Source organism: Galeopterus variegatus, unplaced genomic scaffold (genome assembly GCF_000696425.1).
Source record: "Galeopterus variegatus unplaced genomic scaffold, G_variegatus-3.0.2 Scaffold11, whole genome shotgun sequence".
In the NCBI taxonomy this organism is placed as follows: domain Eukaryota; kingdom Metazoa; phylum Chordata; class Mammalia; order Dermoptera; family Cynocephalidae; genus Galeopterus; species Galeopterus variegatus.
Genome location: NW_007726122.1, coordinates 1,552,192 through 1,566,084, shown reverse-complemented (window position 1 = coordinate 1,566,084; position 13,893 = coordinate 1,552,192). Strand labels below are relative to the sequence as shown.

Below are 13,893 nucleotides of genomic sequence, written 5' to 3'. Positions count from 1 at the left end.
TTTTTGTTTGTTTGTTTTGCATATGGTGTCCAGTTGTTTTAACACCATTTATTGAAAAGATTCCTTTCTCAGTCATCGTCTTTGTCAGAAATCAGTTGTCCATATGTGTGTGGATGTATTTCTGGACTCTGTTCTGTTCCACTGTTCTACATGTCTGTCTTTACACCAATATTATACTGTCTTAATTACTATAACTTCATAATTTAGAATCAAGTATTATGGGTTCCCATATGCACTGAAGATGGCGGCTGCTATGGGAAGATTGTTCCAGGCCTCAGTTGCCCAACATGTGAATGCCAATACTTGGGACATTTCTGCCTCTTAAGCCGTTAGGCCTGCTGCTTCTGGAAGAATGTGCTTGACAAACATATTGTGGTCTAGTTCTGGTCAAGCAGAACTTACCTTTAGCACAGTTCCTCACACCAAACTCCTGCTGTCACCCAGCATGCGCCCTATTTTAAGGGTACAGCCATTATCAATGGAGAATTCAAAGAATGAAGACCTGATGACTTTAAGGAGAAATATTTGGTGCTTTTCTTCTGTTCTTTGGATTTCACCTTTTTGTGTCCTACAGAAATTATTCCTTTTAGTGACAAAGCCAATGAATTTCACAATGTGAAGTGTGAAGTTGTTGCTGTCTTAGTGGATTCCCACCTTAACCATCTTGTCTGGATAAATACACCAGGGAAGAATGGCTGTTTGGGCCACATGGTTATTGCACTCAGATTTAGCTAAACAAATTTCCCAAGACTACGGTTTGCTGGTAAAAGGTCCTGGTCTTGCACTAAGAGGGCTCTTCATAATTGAGCCCAACGGAATCATCAAGCTTCTGAGTGTCAGTGATCTCCTAGTGGGCAGAAGCGTGGAAGAGGCCCTCCACTTGGTGAGGTCATTTCAGTTCATGGAAGCTCATGGAGAAGTCTGCTGAGCAAACTGGGCACCAGATTCACTTATAATCAAGCAAAGTCTTGACTGCTTCCAAAGAATGCTTTCCTCCTACCCCACCCCCTGCGGCCGCTGCCCCCCCACCAAAGAGTACTTTGAGAAGGTAAATCAGTAGATCATCCTGTGGGCATCTGCAGCTTCTTCTCACACCAGAAGAGAAACCACAGTTGGAACCCATTTTTAGCATTTCATAGATGATTATTTATAGAAGGCAAAAATAAACAATTACGCTTGTATTAGTAAATATCACTCTAAATGTTTTTGTAACACTAGCTATGACTCTTTAAAATGGTTAGTTGCTAATACAAGGAGTCATTTGTTGATAACACCTTGATGGCTAGCTAGTTTCTACAGAATGCCTTGTTTATCTTTTTCTTAGATCATGTCTTCGCTGGGTAGAGGAACATTCGTTTTTCTTAGTCTTGCTTGAATCTGTCTACACCAAAGTACAACAAGCAGTGAAAGCTTCTGATCAAGGGTCCTGAAATTTTCTTGAATTTCTTTATTAAACTGAATTTTAAGGTAACAAAGGTAATAGTTTTAAGTCATTAGCATCAACAGTCTAACTCAACCTTTGCAATGGATATATATGTGATTGAAACAAATATGAATAACGTTATTTAAAAAACATGATAGCAAAGTGACTTAACTGATCATGCATGATTCCCATCCCTGTGATTTATAGTTTACATAGTTATTTTACTTATTCATTAGCTGACTTAATATCGGCATACATTTCTAGACATTGATTTGGTATAATTATAAAGGATATTTATTGAATCCAGGGGTTGCATTTTGTAATCATTGTAATGATTTTCTTTCTTGAAGTGTTAAATGTAAACTATATAATACAAAATAAATGTATTACAGAATAAAGTCAGGTAGTATAGATTTTTCAACTTTGTTCTTTTTCAAAATGGTTTTGGTGGTGCCATATGAATTTTAAATTCATCTTGTCAATTTCTACAAGAAAGCCTGCTGGGATTTTGTTTAAGATTATATCGAATCTGTAGATGAATTTGGGGAGAATTGACATCTTAATAATATTGATTGATTTGATCCATGAACATAATATTTGGTTGCCTTTAATTTCTCTCAATGCTTTCATATTTTTTGTTGCTTTTGAACATGGTATTTTCAAAATTTCAGTTTCTAATTGTTCATTGCTAGTATACTGAAATACAATCAAGGTTTATATATTGACCTTGTACTCATATTTTGTGACTTTCCTAAACTCACCTGTTATTTCTAGTAGCTTTTTTGGGTAGATTATTAAGGATTTTTTGTGTAAATAACAATGTCATTTATGAACAAAGCCGTTTTCTTTCCTCTCTTTCAATCTATATGCCTTTTATTTCCTTTTCTTACCATATCACATTGGCTAGGACCTCCAAAATGATGTTGAATAAAAGTGGTGAGAGAAGACATTTTTGCCTTGTTCCAGATCTTATGGGAAAGAGTCATTTTTTTTACCATTAAGTGTTATGTTAAATGTAGGTTTTTCATAGGTGCTTGCTGTCAGATCAAGGAAGTGCCCTTTATTTCTGGTTTGCTGAGTATTTTAAATGAATAAATGTTGGATTTTTTCTTAAGTTTTTATTGCATCTATTGAGATGATCATTTTTTTTCTTAAATTTGCTTATATGGTGAATTACCATAAATTTACTATTAATGTAACTACTGGTATAGTTGGAATTATAGCTACTATTTTACTATTTGTTTTTCTTTGATCCACCTGTTTTATATTCACCTTTTCTTCTTTCTTGTCTTCCTTTGAATCAAATACTTTGTATCAGTTTATTGTTTGCCATCTGTTAACTTGTCATACATTTGTTTTACTCTCTTTTTAGTGGTCATGCTAGATTATAACATGTATCCTTAGTTTATTACAGTATACCATAGCACTTTCCAAACAAGGCAAAAACCTTCCAGAAATTTAAATACATTATCTTATGCTTTTTTTTCATTATAGTTGTCTCCATTTTAATTCCAAAATTCATTACTCTTATTGTGTTTTACAATCAGTGTTTGTTTATATTTACTTACATGTTTACCTTTTTTATTACTCTGTATCTCTTTCTGCATTTCCATGTTTTCACCTAGGTCATTTTTTCCCCTTTGACCTTTGCCTAAAGAACTCCCTTTTATATTAATTTTAGTGCAGGTATGCCAGTGGTTAATGCTTTCATTTTTTGTTTGTCTGAAGGCATCTTTATTTATTTCACCTTTATTTTTTAAAATGTTCCCACTGGGTACAGAATGCTAGATGGGCAAGTTCACTTTTCCTCTTCTTTCACCATTTTAAAGATGTCATTCCATTGTCTTCTTTCTGGCTTCTATCATTTCTTTGAGAAATCATCTATCGATTTTATTTGTTTGAAGGTAATGTTTCTTTTTCCTTTGGCTGCTTTAACAAAATTTTTATTTGTTTTTGGTTTTCAGTAGGTTGACTACAATGTACGTAAGTGTTTTGTTTTGTCTTTTGGTATTTATGTTGGTTGGGGTTTGCTGAAAGACATTAACCTTTATGTTAATGTCTTTATCAGTTTTTTAAAATTCTCCTCTGTTATCTCTTAAAATATGAGGACACTTTAAGAAGTTCACAGAAAAAAGGAATTAAAAGATCATACAAATCTTTTCATGAACTCTTTGAGGACCCCTTGTACTGCTTCTGCCCCTTTCTTTCTTTCCTCCTGGGACTCCAGTTACATGTAAGTTAAACCTTTTCATTGTGTCCCACATATCTTTTATACTCTTTTATGTATTTTCCATTCTTTTTCTCTGTGTGCTTCAGTTTGTTTACTGACATTTCTTCCAGTTTACTAATTTTGTCTTCCATTGTGTCTAATCTGCAGTCACTTCTATCTATTGATTCTTAAATGTGGCAATTATATTGTTAACTGTAAAGTTTTTATTTGATTATTTTTAAAAATGGATTTCAATTCTCTGGCAAAATTAAAAATGTTTTTTTATCTGGTTACTTTATGTCATCTACTTTCTTGAACATAAAAATCAGTATTTTAAAAAAGTTTTTGTCTAATAACTCTATGTCAATCACCTTTGGCTCAGTTCTTATTGTCTGTTTTTTCCCTTAGATTTTCAACATATTTCTTGGCATGTCTAGTAATTTTTTACTGAATGCTAGATACTGTATATTAAAAACAGTTGCAGGTGATATTTTTCTTAAGGACAATTCATTGTTTCTCTGTCAAGTAGAGAGGGTCAAGGTTGATCACCTTGATTCTGTGAAGTCTCAACTGATGCTTTCAGTTCATCCAGGGGTTTTGACTGAGAGCCTGCTATATTCACCAGGACCCATGTTCCCATGAGATCCTGAAGTCTAATTTTTGCCTCCTCAACACTACAAGAGTGTAGAAAAATGCTTTTGGTTAGTTTTGGCTTAATTTTTTGCTTCCAGATTTGCACACTTCAGAATTTATAAGTGTTTTGATGGGAAGATTGATCATGTGTTTGAGGCCAATTTTGTTACTCTAGCCCTGTACAAACTTTCAAAGCTCTTTTGTTTCTCTGGTCCTCGGCAGTGCCCCTCTGTTTGGATAAAGCCAGACTACTGATGGATTGCAACCTGCAGTTTGTAAAATGCTGGACTAGAATGGGGAAAGATTGGTGGCTGGAAGAACAGCTACTTAGCTATTGCTGTTGCCCAGGAAGTAGCATAGAGGATAAATATAGTGATACAGATCCAAGAGATGGGTAGAATTATTAGGGTTTAGGAAATGATTGGTTGTCAAAGGGGAATGAGATGGTGGAATAAAGAATGCTCTGATGTTTCTGGCTCAGACACCTATGTAGATAGGCAAGCCACTTACCGAACTATGGAGTAAATAATACAGGAGAGGGATTTGTTTTAGGGAGTTAAGATTAAATTCACTTTTACACATGTTGAGTTTGAGATTCCTGTATGACATCCAAGTGAAAATTTCTAATGTGCTGAAAGAAACGTTTATTTGGAACCCAAAAGAGATAGGAACTGGAGACATGAATTCGTTATTCATTTGTGGATGGGTAGAAGTTTTCAAATCAATTGTATATATTTTTTAGTTATTTGTAACATCACTTCAAAATAGAAATGCTGTTATTAGTTCTACTACCCACCAGACTGAATCGAGTAAATAATAGGTACTTTGCTGTTTTGGCTAAATCTTGCTTTTCTGTAAGGAAAACAAAATGTTAATGGTTGCCATATCATCTAAAACATATCACTTAGCTCTAATTCTATAGAACCACTTGAAAATTAAACGGCTGTATAGGCATGAGTTAAGTAAATGAGGCTGGGTCAGTTCCTAAGAGGCAAATGTGACTTAGATTGTTGGCACTAAACTAAATCTGCATAGTTGTAAGTCTGCTTCACCCTCCATTGGCCAAACACAGTGGAGCTTTTCTTTAGGGTATCTATGAATTTTATGTCTGGAGGAAGGCAGTATAAAAGGATGATAAGGGAACTTGTGAAGAATGGTTGAAGCAATTGGGAGTTTGGGACCTGGAGAAGACTTAGGGCATTATCCTTAAGTATCAAAACAACTGCCAAGTTGGGGGGAGAGTATGGGACTTGTTTTGAGCGACAGTAACAGGCAAAGTGAGTCCAGTGAGAAGTTGGAGGTAGAAGTCGTACGTTACTCATCTTTGTGTCTCCAGCGTGTAGTAGTGTCTGGAACATAGTAGAGACTCAGCATATGCTTAAGAAGTTGAACCATATTAAACTTGTATAAGTCCATTTTCTGTTGCTTAGAATACCTGAAACTGGGTAATTTATAAGAAAACAAAATTTATTTCTTACAGTTTTGGAGGCTGGGAAGTCCAACGTCCAGGGGGAATGTCTGGTGAGGGCCTTCTTCTTGGTGGGGACTCTATAGAGTCCCATAGTGATGCAGGATATCACATGGTGTTGAGGGGGAAGAGTGCTTTTTATGTGCTCCTTATAAAGCTACCACTCTACACTGATGATATGTGTTAATCTATTAACCCATTAATGATTAATCCATTCATGAGGGCAGGGCCCTCAAGATCCAATCACCTCCTAAAGGCCCCATGTTTCAACATTGCCACATTGGGGATCAATCTTTTACATGAGTTTTGGAGGAGACAAATATTCAATGCATATCATAACTTAAGCTGACAATAAAGAGCTATCAAAAAACTCAAAGCTATCTGATAAGAGAAAGGGCTACTTGGAGATATTAGTGGTTTCAAATCATCACAACATCACAACAATGTTATGTATTATACATATTAACTCATTTAATCTTCATTCTGCAAGGTAGGTGGTATCCCTTTTTACAGAGGAGGAAGCTGAGGCTCAGAGAGATAAAGAAATAACTCTCTTGTCGTAGAACTTGTAAGTGCATTGGATTTGAGCCAGGGATGAAAGGCTCCAAAGTTCATGTTCTTTCCTATACTAGAAATAGAGGTAATACCTGTCTCCTGAAATTGTACCATACAAGAAAGCATGATTATATATAATATTTTTTTAAGAGATTGCCTTTTTAGAGCAGCAATCACACAACTGTTTAAGATGTGGGAAAACTTTACTAATTCAGACTTTATTACTGTGTAATTTACTACAGTTGAGTGTGTTATGTGAGTCTTATTAGTAAAAGTAAAAATATCAAAGTGTCTTCCTCTGAATAAAATGAGTATAGTCTACTAAGAAAATAAGAATTGAAAGACTTTCAGCTTTAGTTCCTCATCAATTTCACGCATTTAAAAGAGCTTATTGTTATGTAATACAGGCCTACAGAATTATGTATTTATAAGTAAGAAAATACTGTTCTTTTCAGTGATTTATAATTAAAATACTTAATTGTGAGTCTGATCTCTTTTCTCATCTCTTCCTTTATTCTCTTTAGTGAAGTTTTGTGTTTTTTTTAAAAAAAACTTATGTAATTTAAATATATCTGAATTAGTTGATGTAGGTTGTCCTAAATGTCCTGAGGAAAAATATACAACTTTTTGCAATAGTTTTTTCTGAAGAGAGAAAACGTTTTCATACTGATAATGAGTTGATAATTCAGATAATTGTCATTGACTTTGAAATATATATACATATATTTGCATAAAGGTATATCCTAGAACAACTGTTCAAACAAAATGATGAAGCCACACTGAAGAGCAGATTTAGCAGAGTAGCAAAAAGAACACTGGTCAAAGAGTCACAAGACTCATCTTCTAGCTCTGACTCCTACTTTATAAATCTTAGATAAGTTGCCCCTCTCCTCTAACCATCAATTTTTCCTCTCTATAATGGAGTAATAATATTTGCCCTGTCAAATAAGATAGTGGATACAATGATCTTTTAGAAACCACACAGATAAAAATATTTGGATATAAGGTGATGGTAATACTAGTTTTTTTGTTGTGGGTTTATTTTTATTATATAGAACAGATTTGTGGTGCCTGTTGCTAAGTGTGAGGGCTCTCTCAAGCTGACCACAATGAAGGTGGAGTGGGCTTCCCTAGTTGTCAGTACAGATACAGATGCTACCTGACTGCTCTCTTTTGGGTAGATCTACCGTGGTTGGGGCTCTTTGTGGCTGGCCCAATACTCACCCGGCAGGCTGTACATCAGGATTTGGGATGAGCCTTGGCAGAGATTTAGCTTGTTCCTGAATTAAGGGAGTTGAGAGAAGATATGGGGAAGACTATGGGAGACGGGTTTGGGAGACCCTTGAAAAAGGATTGAAATGAAGGCACTGCGATACTGAGTCACATATTCATTGGTATTCATGGAGTGTTGGGTACTGTGTTGGAGTGAGGTGTTGTGAGGCACCTTTCTTTGGAGAGTAAGTTTATTACAAGAACTGTCTTTCACAGAATTCGTATTTGCTACCATGGCAGAAGCTCCTTCCCCTCCACCTTTCCCCACTGCCACTTCTAAAAGTATTTGGAGTAAACCCAAACAAGGGCCTAAAGGTTAATGTATTAAAATAATTCCCAGTACCTCAGATATTTCTGGATGTGTAATGAGGCATCTTGTGCACACGCTGTAAGCAGAAGGGTGAGGTAATGGTGGTGGTTAACATGCAAGTGTGAACTGCTGAACCCTGGGAAGGTCTGTCCAGGCATCATGGGGATGTGGATGCTTGGAACCCAGGTGAACTGATGATGTTATTGGGAAAATGGTAACAAGCTAAAGAACTTTTGAAGAAAATGGATTAGACAGGAAAATGAGACTGGAATGTAGAGAATCCAGGACAATACAGAGTGGAAGGGCCTCATAGTAAGGACCTGGAAGATAAAGCACACACCTGCTCTAAGAAAACCTGGTGGCCAGGGAGTAGCTAGAAAGACATCTGGTTCAACCAGAAGCTGAAAGGAAGTGGACCTAGGATCCAAACAGGATTCTGCATCACCAAAGTCTGAATGGTTCTTTATCAGCCTTGGATATTCAGGTAAACTAGAGCAAGAAGTCTTCCTGCGCAGCAGGGCCCAGGGAAAGAGTCCACGCCCCTAATAAGTGAATATCTTGGGGCATCTGAAAGGTCTTGTCTGGGCTTTAACCTTGTGCTTGTTGAAGGTGGGATGCATGCCCCAAAACTTGCATCTCTAGAAATGGGTTTAATTACAAAGTTCTGGGGGAAGGAGAGGAGCATGGTGAGAGGAGAAGGAATTTAGCAGTCACCTGGATGTCTCCTTCAACCCTTGGATAGTGTCAGCTGTTACCTGAAAGTGCTAAAGTGACAGGAGGATCACTGGACCAGGGCGAATCCTTCCCATAGTCTTGTACTTTTTGTGCCTTGGGAATTGTTTGGCCCTGGACTAACATGTGAGGAGTATGGAAACACAGAGTGGTGGGGTGAGGAGAACAGAATGTCACGATTGGGTGTAATGCTGGTCTCTCTTTTGTTAGATACGAGACCCTGAGTAAGTCTCTTTATTCCTCTATTTGATTTAGTTTCATCTATATAAAACAAATTCCTGCGAGACAGTAATTTTATGAAGAATCAATTAGAAAGCATAGAAATATTCCGAATAGGTGAAGCACAGGGGAATCTTAGGGTGGTAAAACTATTTTCTTTCTTTCTTTCTTTTTTTTAAAGATGACCGGTAAGGGGATCTTAACCCTTGACTTGGTGTTGTCAGCACCACGCTCTCCCAAGTGAGCCAACCGGCCATCCCTATATAAGGATCCGAACCCTTGGCCTTGGTGTTACCAGCACCGCACTCTCCCAAGTGAGCCAACCGGCCATCCCTATATAAGGATCCGAACCCTTGGCCTTGGTGTTACCAGCACCGCACTCTCCCAAGTGAGCCAACCGGCCATCCCTATATAAGGATCCGAACCCTTGGCCTTGGTGTTACCAGCACCGCACTCTCCCAAGTGAGCCAACCGGCCATCCCTATATAAGGATCCGAACCCTTGGCCTTGGTGTTACCAGCACCGCACTCTCCCAAGTGAGCCACCAGCCGGCCCTGGTAAAACTATTTTCTATAATACTGTAATGGTGGATACATGACATTTGTCCATCATTACATGGTAGATACTTGCATTTGTCAAAACCTATAGGACTTTACAGCACAAGAAGTAAACCTTAGTGTTTGTGAATTTCAAGAAAAAATCATTGGGGGATCCCAGGAAGGAACGTTTACTGTGACACAAAAATCCAAGTAAGTCTATGAAACAACCTTACTGAATGGGGTAGGAAAAAAGGTGCTGGCCTAAGTAACTTTGGAAATAAGAGTCTGTAAAACTAAAGGCAAAAGTAACCACACATAAGCACTGTACTCTAGTTGGTAAAATTGTTTCCCATAGGAGTACAGGTTAATGATTTTGATACATGAATACTGGAATTGAACAACTAAGTAAATGGATGGCAGATAGTGAAAGCCAGGTTTCTCACTGTTAGAGTGGGAATTTAAGCAAGGGAAGGAGGCTAGAATGATCCATGTGGTAAAGGGTTAGAGTAAGAGACATCAGTAAGACCACATGTTTAGCTTAATATAGATGCAGATGGTTGCATATAGAAATATTTATAGATATGTATATGTATATCATACTATACATACATATTTTCCTTTGCCCTGTCAGCTGAGAGAGCCTATAAGACATCCTAGTAGCAATAAGCACACCTAGTGACCAGATCTTGGTTTCTAATACCATTCTCCAATGAAACCAAGGTTCCTTGGAGAAATGGTTGATGCTAGGACTGGGAGAGGAATTATGCAAAATAAGTCTGGAACATCTTGTAGTGCCAAAAAAGTAAGGAAGTGATAAAACAACAACAACAAAACCCACATTGATGGGAGTATGAGGGTTTTTCAAAAAGTTCATGGAAAAATTAAAAGGTAATATGACTCTTTCTATGAACTTTTTGAAGAGTCTTATAAGTGAAAGTGAACTTGGGATTGTTGGCAGATTTTTTAAAATTTAAGATGTTTGAAATGGCAGTTACTGTGAAAGATGTATTACATCCTAACAGGGTGACTTGGAGCAATTGGTTGGCTTCTCAACGCTTCATGTTCTCAGTTGTAAAACAGAAAAAACAGTGTCCTCTTCAAAGGGTGGTTGTAGGAAGAATGAAACTATATGTGCAACTTATAGCACAGTGTCTGACCAAAGTAAGCTCCAGAAGATCACAGTATTCTTCTAACTGATCTCTACACAGAGTGGTCTTTTCAAAACACAATTCTCATATTTTCTCCCACCTTTAATCTTTCCAGTAGCAAACTTAATGCCCCCCCAAATGATTAGCCAATTGACCCAATACCATTTATTGAATACTTATTTGTTCCACACTCACTTCTAACTTCATTTATTTATTCAGTCAACATTTATTGAATTTGGACTTTATTCTTGGTGCTAGGTAGGATATGGAAAATAATATATGTACAGTCATTCTTCTGTATCCATGGGGGATTGGTTCCAGGACCTCCCATGGATACCAAAATCTGTGGATGCTCAAGTCCCTTATATAAAATGGTGTAGTATTTGCATATAACCTATGCATATACTTCTGTATACTTTAAATCATCTCTAGGTTACTTATAATACCTAATACAATGTAAATGCTATGTAAATAGTTGTATTGTTTAGGGAATAATGGCAAGAAAAATGTACATGTTCAGTACAACACAAATTTTAAAAACTTTTTTATTCCATCTGCGGTTGTTTGAATACACAGATACAGAACCCATGGATATGGAGGGCTGACTGTATTATCCTGCCATCAGGATGATTAGGGCATCACTGAGAAATGCATTGGGCAGCACCAAGATGCATACAAGTTCACGGGTCGGGGGGGTGTTGATGTCTCTTCTACACAATCTTCACTTTAAGCCAACTTTCCAAGAGACATCTGTTTCTCACAACCTATGAGGAGAAGGGTCTGGGGTATGATTTCTTATTCCAACTTTGAGGTGCTGTAAAGAATTTTCTAATACCAGCTATGGTATTTTGTGTCACTGTTCATGAGACTGCACTTTAGCTGAAAGAGCACTGGATTTGGGGACTCAGGCACTTGGACTCCAGAACTGGTTCTGCTGTATGACCTTGGGTAAGGCCCTGCCTGTTCCCTGGTTTGTTTCTATAAAAATGACACACACATGCAAACACATACACATCTATTTTAGGGGCCCTCCTAGCTGACAGCACAAATGACAAGGGTTGATGTGTAATTTGGAATGATGGATGAAAGTTTCAGCTGAGGTAAGTAGCTCCAACAGGGTAGCTACAAACACCTCACTATGTGACATAAGTATACACTCAAAATACCCCTTCCAATGACATTCTGGGCTGGACAACACACTTCGTGCACATTTAGGTGTCCATTCTGCTGACTTGCGTGGTGTTCTGAATTCCCAATCCAAGCTATACACTCTGAAAAACCTCAGTCATTCTCTTGATGGAGAGAAATAACTTGCATAGAAAAATAATCCAAATGACCAAAGTTACAGAGAAGAAAGATGTAATTTCATAGGAGACTTTGAAAGAAGTTTGGTGGATAATGAGAAATTTCTCATGTTTGTCCTAAGAGACATAAACCATCTACAAGGCCAGGGTGTACTTAAAGGTGAGAGTGGTGTACTTCAATTTTTAGTGTCGGAGGTGCAAAAAGGTCTTCGGGGAAAGGGATGTCTCAGAATTTAATATTTTTATTTTATTTTTATATTGTAATATGTGCTTAATGTTAAATTTGATTTTGTTGTGGGCTACATATTAGAATTAGGAAGCATTGATTTATGGAATTTCAGAACCAAAAGAGGCCCTTGAAATAAAAGTCTACTTTCCTTCTCCTCACTCCCTCTCCTGTCCCTGCCATGTCCTTAGCTGAGAGGAGAATCTTTTTTTTAGAGAGAGAGATGGAAAGAAATCACAGGGGACAAGTCCAGGGTGACGAGATCCACCATCCATCCTGGCTCCTGACCACGAACAGTTGGAGCCTTTCTCTTTACTCTGTGGGTTTTTTTTTTAATTAACCTTTTTTCATTTTTCCTACTTTAGAATTTCACATTATAGTCCTTTGTTCATTCTCTCCTTTTCTCTTGATAATGAAAATGGATATAATATGAACTTAAACTCACTTGCCCTGGGTCATTGCCAGTGCTTAATAAAAGTGTATTAGTATTTGTAGTAATGATAATAACCCACAGATAATGATATCGCTAAAGACCAAAGGGTCCCCTTGCATGAGAAGCCCCCCCGCCCTCCAGTCACCTAGCTTTGCTGTATTTAACGGAGACCTTGACTGCTTCAGATAGTCATTGTCCCTTTTAAATTATCAAGGTTTCATGGAGACAAGCATTCTTCACTTAAGGGTTTTCCAGACTGTCTGAGGTGCTGGGCTCTGGATAACCTTGTTTCTATGTCATCATATGTCATGCTGCCTCTTGGAGATAGTTCCCTGATGTTTGCAAAAACGAACTACTTAAAGGAAAATTAAAAGAAATTCCCTTTGTTCACTTACATGTGCGCACACACACACAGACTTCATTATTGCAAATGGTTACGCTCAGGTAGGTGGTCAGGGTCATGAGGAGATTTGAAGCTTTGTGATATGAGGAATGGTGGAAGGAATGGAGGTGGCCAGGCGTTACAGAGGTGAGACTGAGAAGGAGACATGACAGGCATCTTCGGAAATCTGAAGATGTGTGGAAGAGGGATTTGGCTTCTTCCAGGTTGTATTAGTCCGTTTTGTGTTGCTATAACAGAAATACCTGAAACTGGGTAATTTATAAGGAAAAGAGGTTTATTTGGCTTGCGATTCTGGGACAGCTGCATCTGGCACGGGCCCCAGGCTGCTTCTACTCATGGTGGAAAGTGGCAGGCAGCTGGCGGGTACAAGCAGATCACATGGCAAGAGAGGAAGAAAGAGAGGAGGTGCCAGGGTCCTTTAAACAATCAGCTCTCGTTGGAACTAATAGAGCAAGAACTCACTCATTACCCCTCCTCCCCCAGGGAGAGCATTAATCCATTCATGAGGGATCCGCCCCCATAACTCAGTTTCCAACACTGCCACATTGGGGATCAAATTTCCACATGAGTTTTGAAGGGGACAACACATCCAAACTCCATCACAGGTGCACCCTTGGGGTATAAAGAAGACCAAAAGCATGGATATAATAAGAAGCCCAGTTTGACTTAATATGAAGTAGGACTTTTTAAAAAGCTGTCTGTGAAGGAAAGACACTTGCCCTGGAAGTGGCAAGTTCCCTGTCCCTGAAGTGCTCAAGCAGAAGCAGGAGAGTCCCTCCACTGGGACTGTTGGGGAAGGGTTATAAGGATTAGGTAATGTTTGAACTAAATCTCTTGAGGTTCCCTTTGAACCCTGAGAGATAATAATGCTATGAAGTTCTTGACATGAGGATCTAGGACCTGGATTTTAGGTTGTAGAGTGGGAGCCCCGGAGGTTTCTTGATAGAAAGTTCAAGTTTCTGATCTGGCTTTAGAAAGGGAAAAGTGGGCCCTTTCCAATGGCCCAACATCTCCTGTGG

The 13,893-nt window shown here is 38.1% G+C and overlaps 1 pseudogene; it reads left to right on the top strand.

The window, feature by feature from the left end:
* Positions 1 to 241: 241 nt before the first annotated feature.
* Positions 242 to 1,060, top strand: LOC103604420 (annotated as a pseudogene).
* Positions 1,061 to 13,893: the final 12,833 nt, after the last annotated feature.